A 22,425-nucleotide genomic window follows, 5' to 3' on the forward strand; every position below is an offset into this window, starting at 1 on the left:
TATTGGTTTAAAGTTCAAAGTTAGCGTGAATGTTTGAAATGAAAATATGAGTGTGTTATTAATATAACATCAACAACATAAAGTTTGCTTGTTCGGTTAAACGCACTAATTTCAGGAACTACTTGGTCTGACTGGAAATATTATTTTAGTACCTACTCGATTTTTTGAGAAATCGGGGTCTCGGGAATCGCGGGTCTGACGTTGAAACCACTTGCACTGGTTAAAACAAGTGAAAGTACAAATAATAACCGAGCTTGCTTTTATAATCTCTTTCCGGTTGTGTCGGATTGCCGTCCCATCGGGCTATGAGAGTGAAGGAATAGGGAGTGCACCTGTGTCTACGCAAATGCTCGTGCACTATAATATGTCCTGCGCAGCTGGCTGGGCTCCTTAAATGAGAATAGCCGCCGTTGCCGAAATCGGCCGTGGACGCCACTATTATTATTAGATAACAATAACTATTGTAGCTTAACCTTGATATATTTAAATTTATAACACGACTTTATGTGCCTATGCCTAGCTATCCGGAACTTACATTAGCAGTACAAATTCATAGCAATCTGTTACCCAAACACGTCTGCACGTTTCACCCGTATTGTGTTACGAGGATCGTGTGTAAACAGCTTTATATTATATTGTCGAAGGCTGTTTGAATAATTGTTAAGTGGATTTAGAAAGTCATTGCTGAATACTGATTTTTGTAATGCTTATTTCTTTTTATGTGAATTTGTGTAGAATAAAATCTATATAAAAGTACCGAGAGCTCGACAAATAGGTGTGGTATTATTCTTAATGATTGAAGTTATATTGAAAAAGGTACATATATCGAAGAGCAACCGCTGGCTAAAACCAGATTTAACTATAAAAACCGCATGTAAATCAGTTCATCGGTTTTAGAGCTTCGATATCATAGGCAGACACATATTATGGCAACTAAACTTATGACACCCCTCTTTCTGCGTAATTATAAAGAGGGTTAAAAAGAGTCAAGGCTTTTTAACCGTTATGTTTTTCATGGGAAAGTACAATCGAAATATCCTTTAAATAATGAATTGAAATTATATTGTCATTAAGATGTTTATCCATATTTAGATTCATGAAAAGTTACAGCAAACATAATTTTCCATTCCAGTAATCACAAAGTTTGTTCATCTTTATTAGAGTTAAATAGAGCTTTTATAATCTTGCTTGGTTTCATATTCTAATGTAATTGCATGAAATTTTCCTCCTAGAACTGTGTCTTGAGAGTTTATCAACCTTTTAATGTTACAAGATTATATAAATTGGCTTATAATGAGAATTGCTTTAGAAAATTTTCACTTGCGCTCGTAGGCTCTTCTTAATATTACTTTTGGTAATTTTGCGAATCATTTTCTTGAAGTTAGAGGAGCATAGGATTATTAAGCTTTGATTTAAATCGTATCACGTATAATACAAATAACTCGTTATAATGAGAGTCATTTTGTTTCTTAGAGCAAGCTGCAAACTTTTGGTCGGCCGATAGTTTGTTTGGGCTTATAAATCAATATTAAGATGAATGGTCCGCACATTACAAAGATCAGGCATTTAGTATCAGACTGCCTAAGCACTTTGATAGGTATCAAGTATTTCTTTAAAAATAAATTTTGCCTACCATCGGGTCAACTGTCGGCCTACTTTTCAGTCTGTGTGTGGTTACTCTTAGAGGTTTGTATCTAAATAACAGTCTTCTAAATCTAAAGTTTCATTTACTTATGCATTCATAAATAAGAAAATAAATCATACTACAAGTTGCCACAAACTGAAAAAAAAAAACCTTTTACATTACATACACTTTTCATTGCACTATATTGCAAAAAAACTCGGTTCACAATATAAAATTCATACAAGAAAAAATGTCGGATGCCTCTAAAACGCAACTTGCTAATGGACATGAAAAATGAAAAACTTATGAAAAATTTTCAGCTGAGAAATTCTTATATTTCAATAAAGTTGTAGCACTTCGTATTCTGTGAAAGTTATTTTATTACTCGCCTGTAGTTGAAGTAGTTTAGTTTGTTTTTTATTGAGAAAAATGTGTCTTGATGACTGAGGTTGAGGTCTGTCAAGGTCGGAGTTTGGATAGGTTTTTTATAATTGTAAAAGAGGTATTGGGTAGCTTGTGTGACTGAGTTGAATGGGTAGATGGGCAGTTGTTTATCACTCCATGTAATTCGCACCTGCATTTGATTGAACTGGAAGCCGATCCCAAGTTATGTAATTGGCGAAAAAATGGCAAGAGGATAATTTTACTAACAGTAGAATTTGATCACGTTTCTTAATTATTTTTTTTATAAAATCATCCTCCGAGCCTTTTCCCCAACAACGTTGGGGTCGGCTTCCAGTCTAACCGGATTCAGCTGAGTACCAGTGTTTTACAAGGAGCGACTGCCTATCTGACCTCCTCAACCCAGTTACCCGGGCAACCCAATACCCTTATGGTTAGATTTTTTCTATAAAACATTATAGCAAAATTAAACCTCTATTCAAGGCAATAAACACCCTTTACCTACAAGAAACTAAACAACAGTTTAAACTGTCTCAATTGAAACAATAAACACGCAATTCCAGATCCAACAACTCGTTATGACGTGTTGTGACGTCATGACGTGTCGCCGATAGGCAGAACCATGGAGAACAAAACTAACAGAGATGTCATGAAGTAAAATCTCCTAAGAAAGCAGCGCGCCAAAATGGGAATGTTGGGGGGACAAGGAATGTTACTAGCTCCGCCGTCATACCTTATTTAGAACCCGCCCATTATTGTAAAAATAAAATCACCAATCAATCAAGACAACTAGTAATTTAAAAGTAATAGACAACTGTGTTGCTGGGAAGTTTGTTCATCACCCTTTCTTCTTCTCAGCTATAACACTAGGAAGTAGTCAAAGGGCGGTTTTGGGGGTGCTATCTAGTGTAATTGATATGAAAAATGCTTATTCAATAATTGAATTTGACTTCGACAATTTATGACAGACTGGTCTTGATTTGACAATTTAATTATTTTCAATTTTAACCCGAACTAAGTAGGTAACTGATAAATTAAATCACGCCTACCGCACTTTACTTGACCTACAAGGAGGCACCGGACCCACCTCCCTCATGGCATCTCCGTCACCTTTCTTTCCTCCGTGGGCATGACGATGACAGTGACAAATGACGTGCGTGACACGACGCGCGTCGTGTATTGCCGTCGCGATGGCTTGCGTTAAAATTTGACGTTTCACGGTGCTTTTAAAAAGTTGCGTTTTGTTTGACGTGTTTTGGAAATTGTTTTTGTTGATAATTTTGGGAAATATTTTAGGGAGACAAGCCAACATTTTTTATTTTTCTTAATTGTTTGTAATGTTTGTTGATCAATATAACTTAGAATGTTAAACCCTTACATTAGTTAACTGATGATTTAAAAATTTGCCCTAAACCTATTTAGATTCAAGGCTATTTAGAATGCTGGTAAGTTGAATGTAGAAAGTTATAAAAATACTGAATATCAATTAAACAAATGAAGAATAGACTTCCGTTAACAGAATATTTAACAACACATTAGCAGTTACATTATGAAAATCACTTATCATATCTCTCGCTCGCTAGCAATAACGACTACAAACTCAAACATCTCTCAACCCTACTAAGCTATCCCCCATCTATTCTTAACCCTAAAATGCTTGAACAAGCAGCTTGTTCATATAAATCCCTATATTATCGTTGCATCGCTCGCGAGTGCATTCTAAGTGCGTTTTAACATAAGTACACGGACTGTAGAGCTAGCTAACATAATGCTTGTAATACGTATAAACGCTACTTGTAGACTTTGTTAGCAGGATAAGTATGTAAAGATTGTACGTAGGCATAAGTAGGTACTCAAGATTACTTGGTCATGTAGTTTGAAATGCACTGGAGATCAAAAAGTTTGCGGGTTAATTTTATAATGTAAATATGTAGTGCATAGAACAACCTCTTAAGTGCATATTTCGGCATTTTATTATTAGTAATCTTATGTATAGATGTGGTAACTGGTCATTTGGGTCGAAACACCTCTCATTTTAACAGTTAAGTGATTAAAACACACTTAAAGCAATTGATTGATTACATATCCCAAATACAAAATTAGTGTACTTTAGAAATTAACAACAACCCGCTTCTGTAATTTAAAGGTTAAACTTAAAAGACATTTTTATTAAACTGACACTGCCACCAAAATTGCAACACTGCTGCTCTAGAAATAAAGTTGAAAATCGCCTGATGATATAAAAACGTCGCTGGACCGTGCAGCCCTCGGACTATAATGTACAAATACAACATCAAACTATCTTATAAATGCATAGAATCAGCCCACATTTGCCGGTCACTGTGCAATGCACACATGACTGGTTTCAGTCTCCCTATATACACTAGCCTTTGGTCGCGGTTTCACCCACGTCCCGAAAGGCAGTACATTTTTGTACCAGGATTGAATATGGCTAATGATACTCAATGATAACATAGATTTTTGGTGGTTAAAGGATTTTTTTAGTCAGTAGATTCAGTCAGAGATCACTAATTTATAAATTTAAGTATATGTAGATACGGATGACCTCTTGTACAGACCCGTAGTTAAATGTGTATGTGATGGTTTATCCCGCGGTTTCACTCGACTTCGATACTCGAAAAAGCACATTGCATTGCCTGTTTTCTTTAGTAGGTAGTTTTGAGCTTTTCATAAATAACAATAATTGTTAGAATTTCAACTAGTAGGTGCATGATAAGTTGCACTCTTTAAAATTTCTTGAATAGCACTTCTTAACCAAAACATTATTATGTGGGGGAAAAAATGAATTTCTAATTGCTTTACAAAGCATGATAAAACAATTGTCCCCAAGATAAGAGCGGTTTCACCAACAGACAAACTATGTACCTTAATATATTAACATAGATATAAAACAGTGTACCTATTATATAAAGCGAGGGAGACTACCGAGGCTAAAACAGTGACCTTTTATAATACATCAGGTTATCTTAAAAGGTAGGATTTTAGGAGTATTTTAAGTGTCGGATGCGAATTTAATGATCGCTCGTAAATATAATGGCATCTAAAACGTTTCTTGGATGACTGGGATTTTTATTATTCCTTAGTATACGATATTTTGGATTAGGTTTTAAAGGATAAAATTAAGTACAAGTATAGTTTTGGTGACCCTACTATAAACTATTAAATAAAACTGGCCAAGTGCGAGTCACGCTCGCGTAAGAAGAATAGTATTCCGTTCTATTATATGTATATAAAACAGCATCTGATGAAAAATATTATTACCTGTGAATAAACTATAGTAGTTTACTAGATTACCTACCCGCATTGAGCAAGCGTGGTGATTAATGTTCAATCCTTCTCCGTGTGAGAGGAGGCCGCAGCCCAGCAGTGGGACGATAAAAATGCTATAACAGTTTACGAGATACATCCTATTGAACCTTAAAACAAATTTTCATAAGGACCTAAAACACATAAAATTCATTTATTTGAATAGTTGATGTCAAAATCGAGGACATAAAAGGCTATAAAACCCCTAACCGGCATTTGCCATGGGAAAAGGCTATTTTCTTGCAATACGTAAAGAGCACTACCTATATGAAATCGTCATAATGGGATTGTAACATGGTCAGCCATTACCAACAGCTGCAAGCCCATCTCCAATCAGAACCGATCGACATTCATTCGATTGAATCTTCATTCATTATGTAGTAAGCAAAGAATACAGTGATTCGAGTCTCGCCACAGAATACCAAGGTCTGACCTTGCACGGTATCGATGCGCAGAGCATCAATATAATCAGATGTAGTAGGTCTTAGAGCATTTGAATAAGTGGAACCGCCATGGGCACAAGTTTTTAGAGAAAAATTACAGCAATGCTTCAGAACGACAAAGGTCTAAGGCAGTAAAAGTCTGAAAGAACGCTAGTTGTGGCTAAACCAAGTTGACGATTTTGGGCCTAAAAAATATGCATTCGACAAAATATTGTTGAACCGATTCTCTACAGTCAACGCCAAAGGTAGCTGAATAAATTAAATTTACTAAAGTTCCTAGCAATGTCATAGTTTTTTAACAATACAAACGTCAAAACTGACTTAACATCCTTAACCGAAAAAAGTAGATGGTAAATTATTTATCAAAGACATGGCGTTTTTCAGATTAAAAAATTTAGAATTGTTCTACTACTTTTGAAGCTGATGATGGTGAGCGTAATGGCGTCTCCAGTTAGTTAAATTATCTAAGCCTTAGGTAGTTCGATCTTGCCCGCTCTGTGGCTTTGGAAGGACGGCTTGCAGAATGCACTGGGGCCGGCGAAGTTGACATTTGTTGAGGTTTTGTGTTGCAGTTTTTTCGTGTTCTTTACTAATGTTTGGGGGTTGGTTAACGAGTTTTGTATTGTAGAATTTAAGAGACCTGTTTGTGGAACATCTATATGGAAATAGTTTATTTTTCCACTGAATCCAAACATTTAAAATATGTTGTAAGTGTGATAAATAATGACATTGGATAATGTAATTACATATAATAATTAGCCAAATATCGACGAACAGACAGGAGTAACTTTATGTTATTTTATGTATTCACATTTATGATATAGGTAAGAAATAAGATTTAAAAAAGACATATACACAATAGCCATTTCGTAAAACCGCCTCTTTAATGGAAATATTCCTTCTTCCATCCATTAGCTTATCCTTGAAACGTATTTATAATCTAGTTATTCATACAAAATCTTTAAGCATGAAACTCAACCACTTAAAAACTCCTTCAAATCTGTTAAACACTTTAACTGCACTTCAAGTTATCGTCGCTATGTTTAATGTTTGTTTTTATTCCACAAGATAAAGTTTATAAGCAGCAAAATTGTGAGTACTTTAAAGTATGCATAAAAATACGTAATAAAAATTATGATATTGCTTTACTTAATAATTTGATGGTTATTTTCATTACTTTTGACGTTTTCGTTGTTAAACTTGCCATTTAATTTTTAAGTTAAGATGATAAAAATAAATTGCTACATAATGACTTATGCTAATGCCTGCTTAAATGGTGCTTAGTACAACATATATCATCACGTAGTTTAAGTTAAGAATTTGAAAGCTCAACGCGCAATGTCAAGCTTAGGTAATTCTACGCGGGCACGCCACCATAGTGGCGGTAAGTCCCCTCTTTGAGGAGTGGCTCGGGAGGAGTCACGGCGCCCTCACGTACCGCATGACGCAGGTCCTCACCGGACACGGTTGTTTCGGGAGGTATCTGCATCGAATCGGTCGTGAGGAGGCGCCCGGGTGTCACCACTGTGCGGATAGCCCCGAGGACACGGTGGACCACACAGTCCAGGAGTGCCCTGCGTGGGAAGGGCACCGCCGGGTCCTCGTCGAGGCTTTAGGCGGCGGCGACCTCTCGCGTCCGGCCCTGGTTCAAGCCATGGTCCGGGGCGAGAGGGAATGGGATGCCGTCGCCTCCTTCTGCGAAGCAGTCATGCTCGAGAAGGAGGCGGCGGAACGTCAGAGAGTTCGCACCTCTCATCCCGGCCGCCGCGCTGGAGCAGGTAGACACCACGGGCGCCGGGTGTCGCGAGACGACTCCCGGCCACCGTAGTCTGTGGGCGGTGAGTTCGGGTGGCTCATCGCTCATGTCTGTTTTTAGACAACAGACCCGTGTCGGCGGCGCGCGTTGTTCCACGCGCTCCTCAAAGAGATGTCAGCAACCCCAGCGGGGCCCAGCAGGGCCAAGGCCTGCCGGGGCTGCGGGTTGTTCGAAAGAGGTACCGCGGCCCTAGCACATAAGAAGGCCTACGACGGAACACGACGGCTTTTAGTCAGTAAGAGTCTGACACTCCCTCACCGCTGCTAACCCACAGCGGGAGGGGTCATTTGATGATTTTTACGTCGTTAAAAAAAAAAAAAAAGGTAATTCTACGCAAGAAATTACACACAAGTGTGCTGGTAGACTGTCTACCTATCTGTAATTAAGTTACAAATAATCACCGGAATATTTTATACGCTCACCAACACGTATGCCCAGCGGAGTGAGTATAGGCAAAATTGTCTACTTAAAATCAACAACTAAAGCGCACTTGATGCCACCATACAGACATTCTTTCCAGTCAATCTTACGATGATGCAGAGATAATATGGCAAATCCCTCAGCTTAGCCGATACCTTTGTCCAGCAATGGATGTTTTTAACCTATAACGACCAAAAACGGACCCAAGCTATACCGTTATCAGCTACTAGCAACAATGACGGAGCCTGTCCTTAGCTTAAAGCTTTGACTACCCGAGTAATGGTCAGCACAGATGGCGTGGAGGTTTAGCCAAGTATAACTTCCGAAAACACTAACATTATGAAGAGGAAGTACCTAAGTTTGTATGTAGGGGGTAATCTTTGGAACTGCTGGTCGGATTTCCAAAAGTCTTTCACTGATAGATCGCTACAATGTTCCTGAGTGCCATAGGCTATATTTTATCCTGGTACGGGCCGTAGTTCACACGGGACGCGGGTGAAACCGTGGGAAAACGGCTAGTATACATGCATGCTCAGCGCATTGATTAAGGCGCGGCTCCACCGCGGTGCACGGAGAGGCTACGCACGTGTATTAAGTTTCGCTTTGTAAGAAAATGTATGTGGTTGTGTCCACTGCAACCCACGGAGAGGCTACGCATGAATTGACGTCATTGATACACGCGTGGCTTGCTCGAATAGGCGGTTACATAGCTCAACGCTGTCAACGTGGGTCTACGTTTCCACTGGAGTACACGAATAAGACCCACGACTATGTACAGCTCGGTTATCGCAGAGCAGTTTTCAGTCATTCACGTTGTGGAACGGACGCGTTTCGTGTTTCTCGTATACATATATCGTATCGAGGTACTCATAGAATGGCATTGGTACTGACTTTGCTAGACAGTTCTTCTGACGATGAATCCGAAAGTGAGATTGATGATCATTGACACACGCATAGCTTGCTCGAATAAGCGGTTACGTAGCTCAACGCTGTCAGCGTGGGTCTACCCGTGCGCCGTGCCACGCTATACATAGTCGTGGGTCATATTCGTGTACTTCAGTGGAAACGTAGACCCACGTTGTCAAACAAATGAATACACGCAGCTAAAATGCGCCGCGTGTCCGTGCACAGCGTGCACTGCGGTGGAACCGCGCCTTTATGGACAAATCCCACAGCTTGGGGATTTTTCCAGCAATGGACGTTTTTAACCAAACGGATCCAAGCTATACCGTTATCTACTAGCAACAATCACGAAGCCTATCCTTAGCTTAAAGCTTTGTCTACCCGAGTAACGGTTAGCACAGATGGCGTGGAGCTTTAATTAAAAACCAGCCAGTAACATTGGTAGCTTGAGTTGTGCGGTGTGCAAGCGAATCTGTATGATAGTGTTACGTTTTTTTTATGACGTCATGCATATAACTAGCCTGCGTGTCAACCTGGAACTACATATTTCACATCAAGATAAAAAGTATCCCAAATGTTATTGTGATGGATAAGCGACGTTACTGTAAAGATTCATTGAATCCTTTAAGCAGTTTATTTTTATTAAAGAGTAACAAACATCATAATTGTGGTTGTAGCAATGAAACTCAGATCATGATTTTTAAACTTGCACGTTATTTTAAGTATTTTAGCTTGAGCCCCACACACTGAAATCTCAACTGACGGCAGTTTGCTCGATTATATTATAGGATGACTTGTAGCATATTTTGAAAACAATCAAACTTCTTATTTAGTCGGATTACATCGGATACCTGATCGTACATACGCACTACCACTCGTCTCCATATTGATTTAATGCGCCCGATCAAACTATCGGTTGACTAAAATTTTGCCATATGGCTCTGCGTCACAATAATTTCGACAACATTTAATACTCGTAAATAGTACACCTTAAACACAAAATCCAATACACACACGACCATCATTATTAAGGGGAAGTTCTTTGATCTCAAAGGCCTTAGATTTAAGGTGCAGTCAACTGTTTTTCTGCGAACTCCGTATCAATGCACGCGTCGTGATTGAGAAAAATCTTTTGATCAAAGAATTGTATCATTCGTGCTTTCCGTTAGTACAGAATTGATGTGTCAATATTGTAGCTATGTATGTGAGGTACTGAGGAAATCCTGTGATTAAGAAACTGTAGAATAAGGCCCATTTTTGCTAGCGAAATAAACGTCTGATTTAGAAACAGAGCTGGTTATCGTGAATTAAAACCTATAATCCTCAAAGGTAAACATTTGTTAGCGTTTAAGACTGCTTAAACGATTGATTTCCCAATCATGGTTAGAAAAAAAAGAAGTGAGTTTTACCACCATGGTGTTATTAGAGTTATTTTTCACTTATGTTTTTTCATTCTTAAATACAAGATTTTTCACTGAATTATTATAAAGTAACAGAATAACACGTTTTACACTCAAAGTTTCAGTTTTAAAAGTGATTACATCTCATCTCATCTCATTAATCAAGATTTAAAGTTAAATGAGGTTTTATTTACATTTAAAATATAATTTATTAATGCTTGAAAGTAACATCACAAATTATGCCGCAAAATAAACTATTCGAATCGTGCCTACTATTCAAAACCTAATGATGTGAACATTATTTTAGTAAACGCTATTAATGTAACATTTGTAATTAATTTGGAAATGCTAATTAAATCGCTTCGGCCTTGCTAGGTCCCTAAGGCCCGGCTACACCCCGTTGATTTTAATTTTTAATTTTACAGTAACATTCGTATTCATTGGTTAGTATTGTGTTGGCTTCAAAACACTTTTTAAGAAAGCTAAGTCTGTAAAGATCTTTCGAAAGTCACTTGTATTGTTTGTGTCATAAAATATTTCTTGAAATATTATAGTACAAAAATGTCTTATTGAGAAGGAACATTAGCTAATAGATCAACTATTATATATCGACCACATGAAGTTGTTATTCATAACACTGTGAACACACATAAAATAAAACACTGTGATTAAATTTTGTAAAAAGACAAGTCTCTTTTTATCCTAAAAATATTTTTTACATTATTAATTGCTCAAAGATCTCCAATAAAAATGTCAGCTTCCTACCTGCCCTACTTTTTCACTGTTAAAAATACTTTCACCTAAATTAAGTACCATTTTCCTTTACCATAACGAAAACCAGATACAATATTCAATATGATTAGGTCAAGTCCACGACACGACCTATCTTAGCAAGGACAGACTCATTACTAGCATCGGACGTGGGGGATTTTTTCTTTATTAGAAGCAATAATAAGCTCCTAAGGTTACATGGCATTATTATTTATTGAACTATTCGACCTTAAAAGAAGGTACATTATGATAATATGTAGGTAATGATTTCGTTGATATAGAACTCAAAATTTTGATGTGGTACTGTAATGTTATGTATTGGCTCTTTCATTGGGATTTACTTTCCTGATTTGAAAAATTACGTAGGTATCTTAGTGTGTCAATTTATCCAGGAAAGACGCTAATTTCGGGTGCTAAAAGTTCTGTCGACTCACGGATGAACCCACGAGCAGAAGCTCAGCCTTTAGAATTGTTCTCATCATCTTGACAATGATAAGAAAGTCGATTTTTTTATATTTCGACCATTATTTCCTATAAAAAACTTATCTAATTGTTTCAGAATTTCAAGAAGTTTAATATTGTTATGAAACCAAATATTTCTTTACTTTTCCTTACTTCATTCTTCAATGTCAAGGTATAACAATTTTCTTTAATTACGGCAATTCAAACAACTGAATATTGTATTACATTTTAACTAGTAATAATCTCTTTCTTTTGATTAAAATTTATTGTTTTGATATCAATCTGATTTTCAGTAAAATAATTGTGTTTTCTGTTTCATAAAGCAGTTTCTTATTATTTTTTTTGTTGGGACTTGAGAAGTTTGGCAAGCATACGAGTTAAGATACTGTCTCCGTTTGTACAATAAGTGGTTTATTTGATTTGGAATGTGTTTAAATTCAATACTAACGCCAAGCGTAATTCATCATCTGCCCATCCGATGGAGCTGAGTACCAGTGTTTTACAAGGAGTGACTGACTATCTAACCTCCTCAACCCAGTACCCCTAGGTAAGACTGGTTGTCAGACTTACTGGCTTCTCACTACCCGTAACGTTCAATGATAAGAACAAGTATCTATGGACGAAAATAAGTAGGTATAATTACGTATAAATAATTATCCACAATTTATTTCGGAGAACTATTTTCTCAGTTGTCAATCAACAACAGAAGTTAAACTCTTGTTGGAAATTAATTACGCAGTAAGTAAAATCCTCCCCAATAATTATTTAGTGGGGGGTGGTAATTGAACCGAGTTCCAAGGCGAAGTAATTATTATCCTTCCAAATTAGAGAGTAAGGACAATAATGAGCTTCATTAAGGGTTGTTTAAGAGTTTGTTTGGAGTATAGTTAAGCATTTCTATTTAGACCGATTGTAATTATTGACTGGCTGTTTTTTGCCGGTTCACTCTCAATTTTTGAGCGTTTATGGGTATAAAATCATCATCATATATCGGGTGTGTCGTTCATAATCACATTAAATTAAATGCATTAATATACTGGTTAAAATATGTCGATTAACACAAAGATAAAAGAAAAATACGTAAAAATAAAAAAATGATTTTTTCAAACAAAGTAAATGGAATAAAAATGTGCAAAAATTAGAACACCATATAAAAGTCAGTCATTACAAACAACTGAAATTCTCCCTTGAAAATTGACAGCTGTCAACTGATCAAAACATACGATACTCCTAACTTTATCTCTGCTTTACGCATGATGTTGTAAATAATAAAAACGAAAAATGACTCCTGTGGTTAAACCACTGAATGGATTAGGTTATTTTTTTTACAATTCGCCATAGAATATCATAAAGTATATGCGATATGATTTAATGTGATTGTGAACGACACACCCGATATATCAAATTATACATATTTATTGCTTAGTATTCTCGGTACTGTAAATTGCTTGAGATTCTCAGTTTGATTTCTTCATTAATTATTATTTGACATTATTATGCCGTAGTAGACTATGCTATAAAAAGCCCTTTCGGACACATGTAGTAAAAGTGCGTATATTAAACTTTACATTAATAATCCTTTCACACTATTTATCCGAGAACATACAAAGAGCTTTGTATGTATTTACACAGAAGCCTAATAGTGTATTCAGAAACTGCTAGACTGAAAATTATTCATAATTAGTTGGGTTCATAAGAATAAGAATAAGAATCATTTATTTGCCAAATGTAGGTATACAAATTTTATGGAAATAATATTTTACAACAGTCCCGATTCATTTTGCCTTACGGCGTGCTTTGTTTACTTAGTAGGTACAATTCTCTACATACAAAATTGCTCAGACAATACAAAAAAAATAATAATTAAAACATTTTTTTTCCAAATCAGGCCAATATCAATTAATTAAACAAAAAATGAAAATTACAATAAATACTTAAATGTCAAAAAAAAATAATAATAATAACTATAGGTACATATTTCAACAAATCAAACAAATTAAATCCTATACGAATGTCAACAAGATTATACAAATAAAGAATTCTAACACTATAAACAAAAAAAATATATAAGTATTGAAAAATTTAAACAATCTATACTAATATTATAAAGAGGAAAACTTTGTTTGTTTGTTTGGTTGTAATGAATAGGCTCAAAAACTACTTGACAGTTTTTAAAAATTCTTTCACCATTCGAAAGCTACATTATCCACGAGTAACATAGGCTATATTTTATCCCGGTACGGGCAGTAGTTACCACGGGACGCGAGTGAAACCGCGGGAAAACGGCTAGTGTAATATATTATTACAATAAATCAACATAAATCTTTGTCACTAAAAAAATCTTTAATTGAGTAGTAACACTTATCCAGCAGTAGTTTAGTCAACTTTTTTTTAAATACTGAGGTAGGTAAATCTTTTTAATACAAAGGTAGTTTATTATATACAAGAGGACCCATGGTTAAAAGATTATTTTTAAGTAAAGACGTTTGGTAACCAGCTGTGTACAATTGTTTTTTATATTGAGACCTAATGGGTCCTGAACGTTGTCTTTTATCAACTAGTGATGGGAACAAGCACTGGTTTGTCGTTACAAATAGGGCAACTTCTAGTAGATATAACGATGGTAATGTAAGTATCTTAAGTGATTTAAAAACAGGTTGACAGCTTTCTGTAGATTTAAGTTCTGTCATTGATCGAAGACAGCGTTTTTGGGCTCTGAATATTCTTTCCTTCTCACTACAGTTTCCCCAAAATTTAACACCATATCTAAGTGAGGAAGCAACTAAGCCGTGATATGCTGTCACCAATGTGTTAATATTAACCTTTTTTGAAAGGCCGTAGAGCACATATGCAGATTTACTTAATTTAGTGCACACGTTTTCTGCATGAAAATGATGATGTCGTGGTGGCCTAGTGGGTAAAAGGACCAACCTCTCAAGTATGAGGGCGCGGGTTCGATCCCAGGTCAGGCAAGTACCAATGCAACTTTTCTAAGTTTGTATGTACTTTCTAAGTATATCTTAGACACCATTGACTGTGTTTCGGATGGCACGTTAAACTGTAGGTCCCGGCTGTCATTGAATATCCTTGGCAGTCGTTACGGGTAGTCAGAAGCCAGTAAGTCTGACACCAGTCTAACCAAGGGGTATCGGGTTGCCCGGGTAACTGGGTTGAGGAGGTCAGATAGGCAGTCGCTTCTTATAAAGCACTGGTACTCAGCTGAATCCGGTTAGACTGGAAGCCGACCCCAACATGATTGGGAAAAGGCTCGGAGGATGATGTTTTCTGCATGAAAATAATCTGCATCTTCATAAATATAAGCTTTTTCACTTTAAGTGAATTAATCACAGGGAATGATCATATTTACCTTTTTGTTAGAAGTTCTTAGCAATATTATGCTTGATGGAGTATTTTACTTCTATATCGAAGGTCGTTCAAGGTCATGTGATGTCATACAGATGTGAAAAATATTATTTTTAGTTGTTGTATTATTATGTCACTTGTTTTTCATGTGTTTGTGTATAATGTTAGGCCATAATATAAAATTGTACGTATTGCAAAATGTTACTGTCCAAAGTACTTTTATTGTAACACTATTAATTGTGGAGATAAAATAAATGACAAGAGCAATGACTAATTAACTAACCGTATCATGTGAGGAATTTGATATAATGGTAGTTAGTGTGTTTATCACATTGCACGAAATCAGATAGAAATACGTGACCTACGCTAAGATAAATCTTAAGTTTTTTTTTTTTTCAAATCAATTTTTTTTTTTCATTTATTCCTTTACAAGCACTTATGAACGTCAAAAAATATAAATAAGTTTGATTATAGTTGCCCATTCCAAAAGTAGCTTCCTATGGAGAAGAACGGGCAAGAAACTCCATGGTTACTCTTTTGAAAACATAATAGGTGTTACAGTTTGTATGTATTGATACATACGATAATAATGTAAAAAAGAGTTATATTACATCTCATGAACACAGAAATAAAATACATTAAGAAGGTTTTTCAGGCATCACGTCATAATGCACATTTAGTGTCATTTAGTTCCTAGCACCGTTATATTGGCATCTCAATTTAATTCGGACACGAGGTCAGAAGGCAGAGGTTCCGTGTTAACCCTTTGACCGCTGGTAATTTATCGTTATTCACAACTATAGTACGAAGATAAATCACTGACGAGCTATCTTAGTATATAAGGACTTTTGGTTTTAGGCACTACAGATTTTAAACTTATAAAGAAAGTACCCCATATTTCACAATATGAGTTTGTAATTTCATGAAGCATTTGAATAAGCACAATAATTTTACTCACTACATCATACACGTACATATTGAAGTACCTACTACATACACTTTCTACCAAAATAATTACTACCCATGTACCCTGATATATATTTTTTTTCTTTTCAGAACCAAAATCTGCAACAAGGAACAAAAGCAGGCCTATACCTACCCAGACCACGCTACCAATCATGCTACTATAAAATCTGAGGCTGACAGAATTTCATACAGGAGCCACGGTAGTACGCACATTACAAAGAGGTATTTAGCCAGTTTTTTTATGGGATATCATCAAATGATCCATCCCGCTAGATACAGCGTAAGGGAGTGTCAATGACTAAAACCCACCATGTGCCTTCTTAAGCCCTTTATGTAACAGGGCCGCGGTAACTCTTTCGATTTCGGTATGAGACTGAAAGCTCTTTAAAAAAATCGTCTATCATCGGTGCAACTGTCGGACTGTTTAGTCTATATTTTGCGAATATTCTTAAGGCCAAGATACACCGACAATATAAACATCAATTTTTAATCAAACAATTGTTTAGTTTGAAAGTGTTAAACAATTGTTAAGGTAACTGACGTTTATATTGTCGGTGAACTTGGGCCTTCCTCGTGTATAGACCTATTGGATGTGCATTTTATCATCCCACGCGCGTCAGCCAGGACAAATGAAAAAGGTCAGTTTAATCCCTACACGCTGGTAGAAAGACGATAAGCTGTCTTTGTGGTACGTGGTTTTATTTTTTATTAGATATTAAATGCGAACGTTTTAGGTTTGTTGATATTAATTGTCGTGGATTGAGAATTGTTAAGTGAGAGTACGATCTGGTCTTTTGAGTCAAAAGTAAGTTTTTTTTTTTCAGTTATGTCCTGAAGACTGAGACAAGTAAAGACTAACAATCAACAATAGTCCTTCATTAATAACAAACTTGGTTAAGACTAGAATAGTATTGTCAACTGGCACAATGTCAATAAGAATTATTCAATGCTCAAATTAGAAAAAATATTCTGAGATCAAATAAATACTAACGAAAAAAATTCTAAGTATACAAATCACTTCAATTGGGATTTCATTTTGATCAAGCACCTCGTATATGTACCTTCCTATAATACCCATAGGAATAAAAAAAAGTATCGAGCTTGTATTAAATCCTCATTCGAACATCAAAATCCTAAGCAATACCAGCCTAGACTTAAGTCTCACACCAAAAAAATCCAATAACACGGCACATCACAAAAAAAACAGTTGCCAACCAGAATTCTCCAACAATATTCACCAACAATGTTCTCCAACAATAAAATGGCGTCTTCATAGAATTACACCTCACATTATAATGTATTTTCACAGTCTGTCGTACACGTCTGGCGAATAAAGAATTCTCATGTTTTCTGACACTCTGAGGAAAACTTAGTACAAATATATTTTTATCAGTTCATGTATACCGTTGTTTGTGATGTCGGCAAAACTCTGACGGCTTGTACCTACGAAAAATGTGACAACTTTTTAAAAAAATATAATATACCTACAAGCGGGGTTTTTTGTTTTTGTTTTATGAATTTGTAGGTAGATATAAATTAGGGCAACTGGGTTTGTGTATGTTTATTATTTTTAGGCTCAATATTGAGGGTAAATGTTAATTGAAATATGGAGTACGAATAGTTTTCTAACGCTAAGTTAGTGGAGGTAAAATTGACACTCGAAATGCGAGTAAAATGGAGCAATACAAAAAGAAGTTAACAAAACCGGCCAAGTGCGAGTCGGACTCGCGCACGAAGGGTTCCGTACCATCCAAACTAATATTCTATAGGTACATATGTATTTATCGAGATCGAGCAAAAAATCACGTTTGTTGTATAAAATATTTATTTGATTCTAGTTTTCAGTATTTGTTGTTATAGCGGCAACGGAAATACATCATCTGTGAAAATTTCAACTCTCTAACTATCACGGTTCATGAGATACAGCTTGGTGACAGACGGACGGACGGACGGACGGACAGAGGAGCGAAAACAATAGGGTCCTTTTTTACCCTTTGGGTACGGAACCCTAAAAAACTACTTATTACTCTAAATTACATAGCGCCTGTCAGATATAATTTGTCACCGCTGAAATACGGAATTAGTTTCTTTAGAAAGCAAGAGACAGCGTCATCTTACATAACACTAGATGCTTCTTTCGTCTAAAATAAAGACCCTTAATATAAACAAAACCAAAAAAAAAACTACATAAAAAAACGTACTTTAGGACCAAGTCCTATCACTTTACTCAGCCCCCAGGTCCCAAACGTTTGAATATGTATAAGCCTTGAGTAAGATTAATAACATTAACAAATTGCCTAGCTAAATTAAAAAGCCAGTCTATTGTAAAATTAACTTTTTGTAGAAATTTCGAGATTTTTGGATACGGAGCACTAATTTAAAATCCATTATAGGACACAGATGTTCTAGGTATTTTGTTAAATAAGATTAGTTCATTTCTAAGGATAGAAGGATTAATAGCTAGAAAGAATTTCTTCCATTCAATTCATCGGTATGTGAAGTTAAGCTGCACCTCTCAAGGTCGATCTGTGGATGGGTTACCTACCTCTAGCATACCGAATAATACAGATCTTGTATATTTTCATGTATGTATAGACATTGTAGTTTTGATCTGATCTTAACTGAAAGTATCACACATTAGTTAGGAAAGAAAATCGTAAATGGCTTGATAACAGTAAGGAGACAGGGAAGCAAGTTGGAATATCAATAAAAAATTTCGAAGAAATTACTTAGTACACATAAACAGTTATATGTCTAAGTAAAGTTGAAGGAAAACATCCCGAGAAAACCAGGACTCTAGAAGTGTGTAATCGCCAATGCGCTTTGGTAATTTAAACTTATTTCGAATCCTAGGCCCAAAGGTACGTAGATGGGATTCCGTCTATGTTATCACAGGTTTCTCGGTATTTCAGAAGGCACTGTAAATCATGGGTTCTGTCTATCATTTGTACTACATCTTTGTCAGTAGTTACGGTTAGTCAGAGGCCAGAAAATCTGACAAGCGGTCGTACCAAGGTGTTCAGATCACACAGCTAATTGTATTCAAGAGGTCAGATAGGCGGTCACTCCATTTAAGACAATGCGATTTGCATCCGTTGCGACTAAAAGCCGACCCAAACATAGTTGAGAAAAGTCTAGGCAGATGAAATGCTTACTATGATTTAACCATATTATTTTAACTTTGAAGAATACATAACCAACCTTGGTTTGAATGTCCACAAGAGTACTAACATAGTCACAAGTACAAAACTAGCTATTGCCCGCGGCGTCGCCCTCGTTTTACTCGACAAACACTCGGGACTTCAGTCAAAGAAATGGTCACTACGTATGCCTTTTGTTTAGCTTACTGAGAAAATGTCAAACACAGAAAGACCCTTTTTATTTTATATGTATGTTCTTGTATATAAAGAAATGGTGTAGGAATCAGTATAGCAATATAAGAGATTATAGAATGATACAAAGTGAGTGATTAGACAAAATAGTGATGGAAAGTCAAAGACAAAAAAAATGTGTTGATGACAATATTTTGAATTTCAAGAAATTAAAAGGATTCTTTAAAATGTTTGTTATAAAACTGCAAGTACGTAGGATAAGTTTTACGACCATCTTAGAGGAAGATAAAATTGACATATAAATCGATAGTCTTCTTAGTTTATTGCCAATTCCAAATAGTTGATAACTTCTCTTTGTGAATCTCGTAACACTTTTAAAGTATTTTGAAGATGAGTAATTAAAATATCATAGAATTTTCCAAAATCATAAATTAGTCAAATTGTAAATTCACCATCATCATTTTTCATTTCCAGCGCTTGAAAACAAAACATTTCAAAAACGTCTTCTCTTTTTAAAACCACAGACAAATGTCAAACAAGCCTGAATTTAAAATTCGAATTCCGAACATCAAAGTGGTTGTTACGTATGACGTCGCCAACGTCGTATTGTTTTGTTTTTTATTCACCTTTTTAATCATAGCGCAGGTGACACTCGATATATAATCATTCAGCCTATTATACGGAAAAAGGTGCGTACCTAATTTATTAGCTGTTACAGGGTCACATTCACACATCGTCCCACTCCTTATAAGTGTCACATAACTTACTGAAGATTGCTAGACGTAAGGTTGATAAATAAGGCAATAAAAGGAAAATTAAATTATATCCAAAAAGGTTCCCTTTCTATTTGCCAAAGTTTATTTTAGTATTTTTACGAGGAGCGAAAAAAGGTTTGTTTGGTTTCAGTTTTTGGGCCGTGGATGTGTTTTTTCGTACCATGTGAGATTAGATTTTTATTGTAAAAAAATGCGCAGTTTTGTTATTTTAAGAGATAACCGTTAAAATTCTTAAAAGGTTAAGGTTTACGTAATTTTAAAATTATAGCTTATTTTTTTTATTTTTTTTAATCACAAACTACGCATCATTAAAAAAATGAAAATGCACAATACCTGGCAGTAACACGTTCAAATCCTAATATCTTCAATCATTTTATCATCGGAGCGATGACATTTCTGCTACCCAACATCTGAAATGTACCACATTATACGCGCAAGCACTTTCACTCGGCACACGTAAAATATTTGTAAAAGGAACCCGTTCGGTTGAAGGTACGCGCGTTTTTTTTTCTTGAATTTAGAACATCGGTAAGATGAGTTTGGGTAGCGACGTGCGTACGGCCCGGCAACATCGACTGTACTGAGGGGGTGGGTTGAGGCGCGCGCAAAACTGTTGAATCCGTCACTGGACCAGCCTCGCGAGTTCTTTTTTTGAAATTCGGTGCTGCATTCGTATTAACAGCTATTGTTCTTTTTTCAAATTAACGTTCTATTCTATGTTTTAAATGTTCACAATTAAGCCATTATAATATTTTAGACAAAAAAGTAAGAATTCAATTTTATTGTTGTGATTTTAGAGTTGAAAATGCAACGATTTCAACCTTTCACTGTTTAGGTGAAAGCCACTTCTTATTCGTCGTTATTATTCTTTTGACAAAAAATATGTTTTTATTACACTTTTAATACTTTAAAACATTGTGTTATGAATATCGCTGTACCATTTCAACTGATCAAAATAGACTTTATTACCTAGAGCTTAAAGTTGAAAATGCAATGATAAATCCCGTGGATTTCAGGTGCACTAACCACTTTCAGTCCAGTGAGTCGTTGGCCAGTTTGAAAATATAACGTTAAAAATGTTTTGTAGGTTTTTCAGAGTAGCTTTCAAGAACTGGCATATTATATGGCTGTTGTGTTACCTCTTTTCTTTTGTTTAGTCTATATTTTAAATGTGGAGTTTGAGATTTGTTAAGTAGGTACCTATGTGTTTTAGATTTTGTAGACTTTTCTGTAGGATATGAAGATGAAATTTGGTGTACAAAGTTGTGTCTTAAATTAAACAACGTGATACTAGAAATGAGTTTTTTTCATAATCGTAGTAGATTATTGGCGATCTGGTAAATCAAATGGTAAATCTGGTAAATTAAATGTAAATAGGTTTTTCTTTTACCGACAGTTCACCGATTATAATTTTTATTGAATATTAAATTAGCGTACCCGCACAGTATTATATTATAAGATACCTATTTTATTGGAGCTTATAAATCAATATGAAAAAGAATGCGTATTTCCAACGCACATTACAAAGATCAGGTATTAGCTGTAATCAGACTCGAAACTTTTGTTAGTATTATAATCAGAGAGCCTTAAATTTAAAACTGTCCCACTTTCAAAACCCCAAAACTGCAAGAAACCGCAAAATTTAAAAAAAAAAACCATCGATCTAAAACTCTATCTACCCCATGCAATAAAACTGGGATTGATAGGAACGTGTCTCCGAGATCAGATGCCGCCTAACTCCGACAGATAAGTAGTCAAATCAAATGTTAGCACGAACTAAAATTGCAGCTGAACTCAATACTGAGGCCCAAGTTCACTGATAGTATAAACGAGCGTTTTGACCGACTTAGAAAAAAGGAGGTTCTCAGTTTGATCTGGTTGTTTGTGTGCGGTTATCTTTCTCGTTTGGTAGAATCGAATCTGATCCGGTTTTTAGCACAGTATTTTTCAGATTTAGGAGGATTTTAATAGACTAGAAAAGGTTAAAATACAAAACCTTTTTATCCAAAATGAATCGACTTCAAAAAGCACTGAAAAGCAAAAAAAAAGAATACTTTTGACGTCGAGTTCTAGACCGATGCACCCAAAGGTTTTTTTTTCCTTTTCAATGCTTTCTGAAGACGGTTTAATTTTTTGTATTTTTTTTTTCTTAATTATCATTAACAACTAGAGGTATTTACTTCATAGTAAACAGTGGTTTTAGGAAAATGGACGTTTATGTTGTTGGTGAAATTGATCCTAAGCCTGTACAAACGTTACCGTTTAGTTAAGCGGCTAGCTGTATGAATTTTGTTGTTGCGGATTTTATTTAAATGGTTTTCATGGTGGAAATTTATACGTCGTTTTGGATAGTTTCTGATATTTGACAGAAATCGTTTTGTAGGTATTGGCTTTCGTAAAGTCTAATGGTCGCAAAGCAC

General features: G+C 35.6%; 1 protein-coding gene across 1 annotated transcript in view; it reads right to left on the reverse strand.

The window, feature by feature from the left end:
• Positions 1–20,572, reverse strand: part of LOC124637862 (5-hydroxytryptamine receptor) — a 97,588-nt gene extending 77,016 nt beyond the window's left edge. The window contains exon 1 of the mRNA XM_047174580.1: positions 20,339–20,572. The gene's annotated coding sequence lies outside the window, so the exon portion shown is untranslated. The remainder of the gene's footprint in view (positions 1–20,338) is intronic.
• Positions 20,573–22,425: the final 1,853 nt, after the last annotated feature.

This window comes from Helicoverpa zea, chromosome 16 (genome assembly GCF_022581195.2).
Source record: "Helicoverpa zea isolate HzStark_Cry1AcR chromosome 16, ilHelZeax1.1, whole genome shotgun sequence".
Classification (NCBI taxonomy): Eukaryota; Metazoa; Arthropoda; class Insecta; order Lepidoptera; family Noctuidae; genus Helicoverpa; species Helicoverpa zea.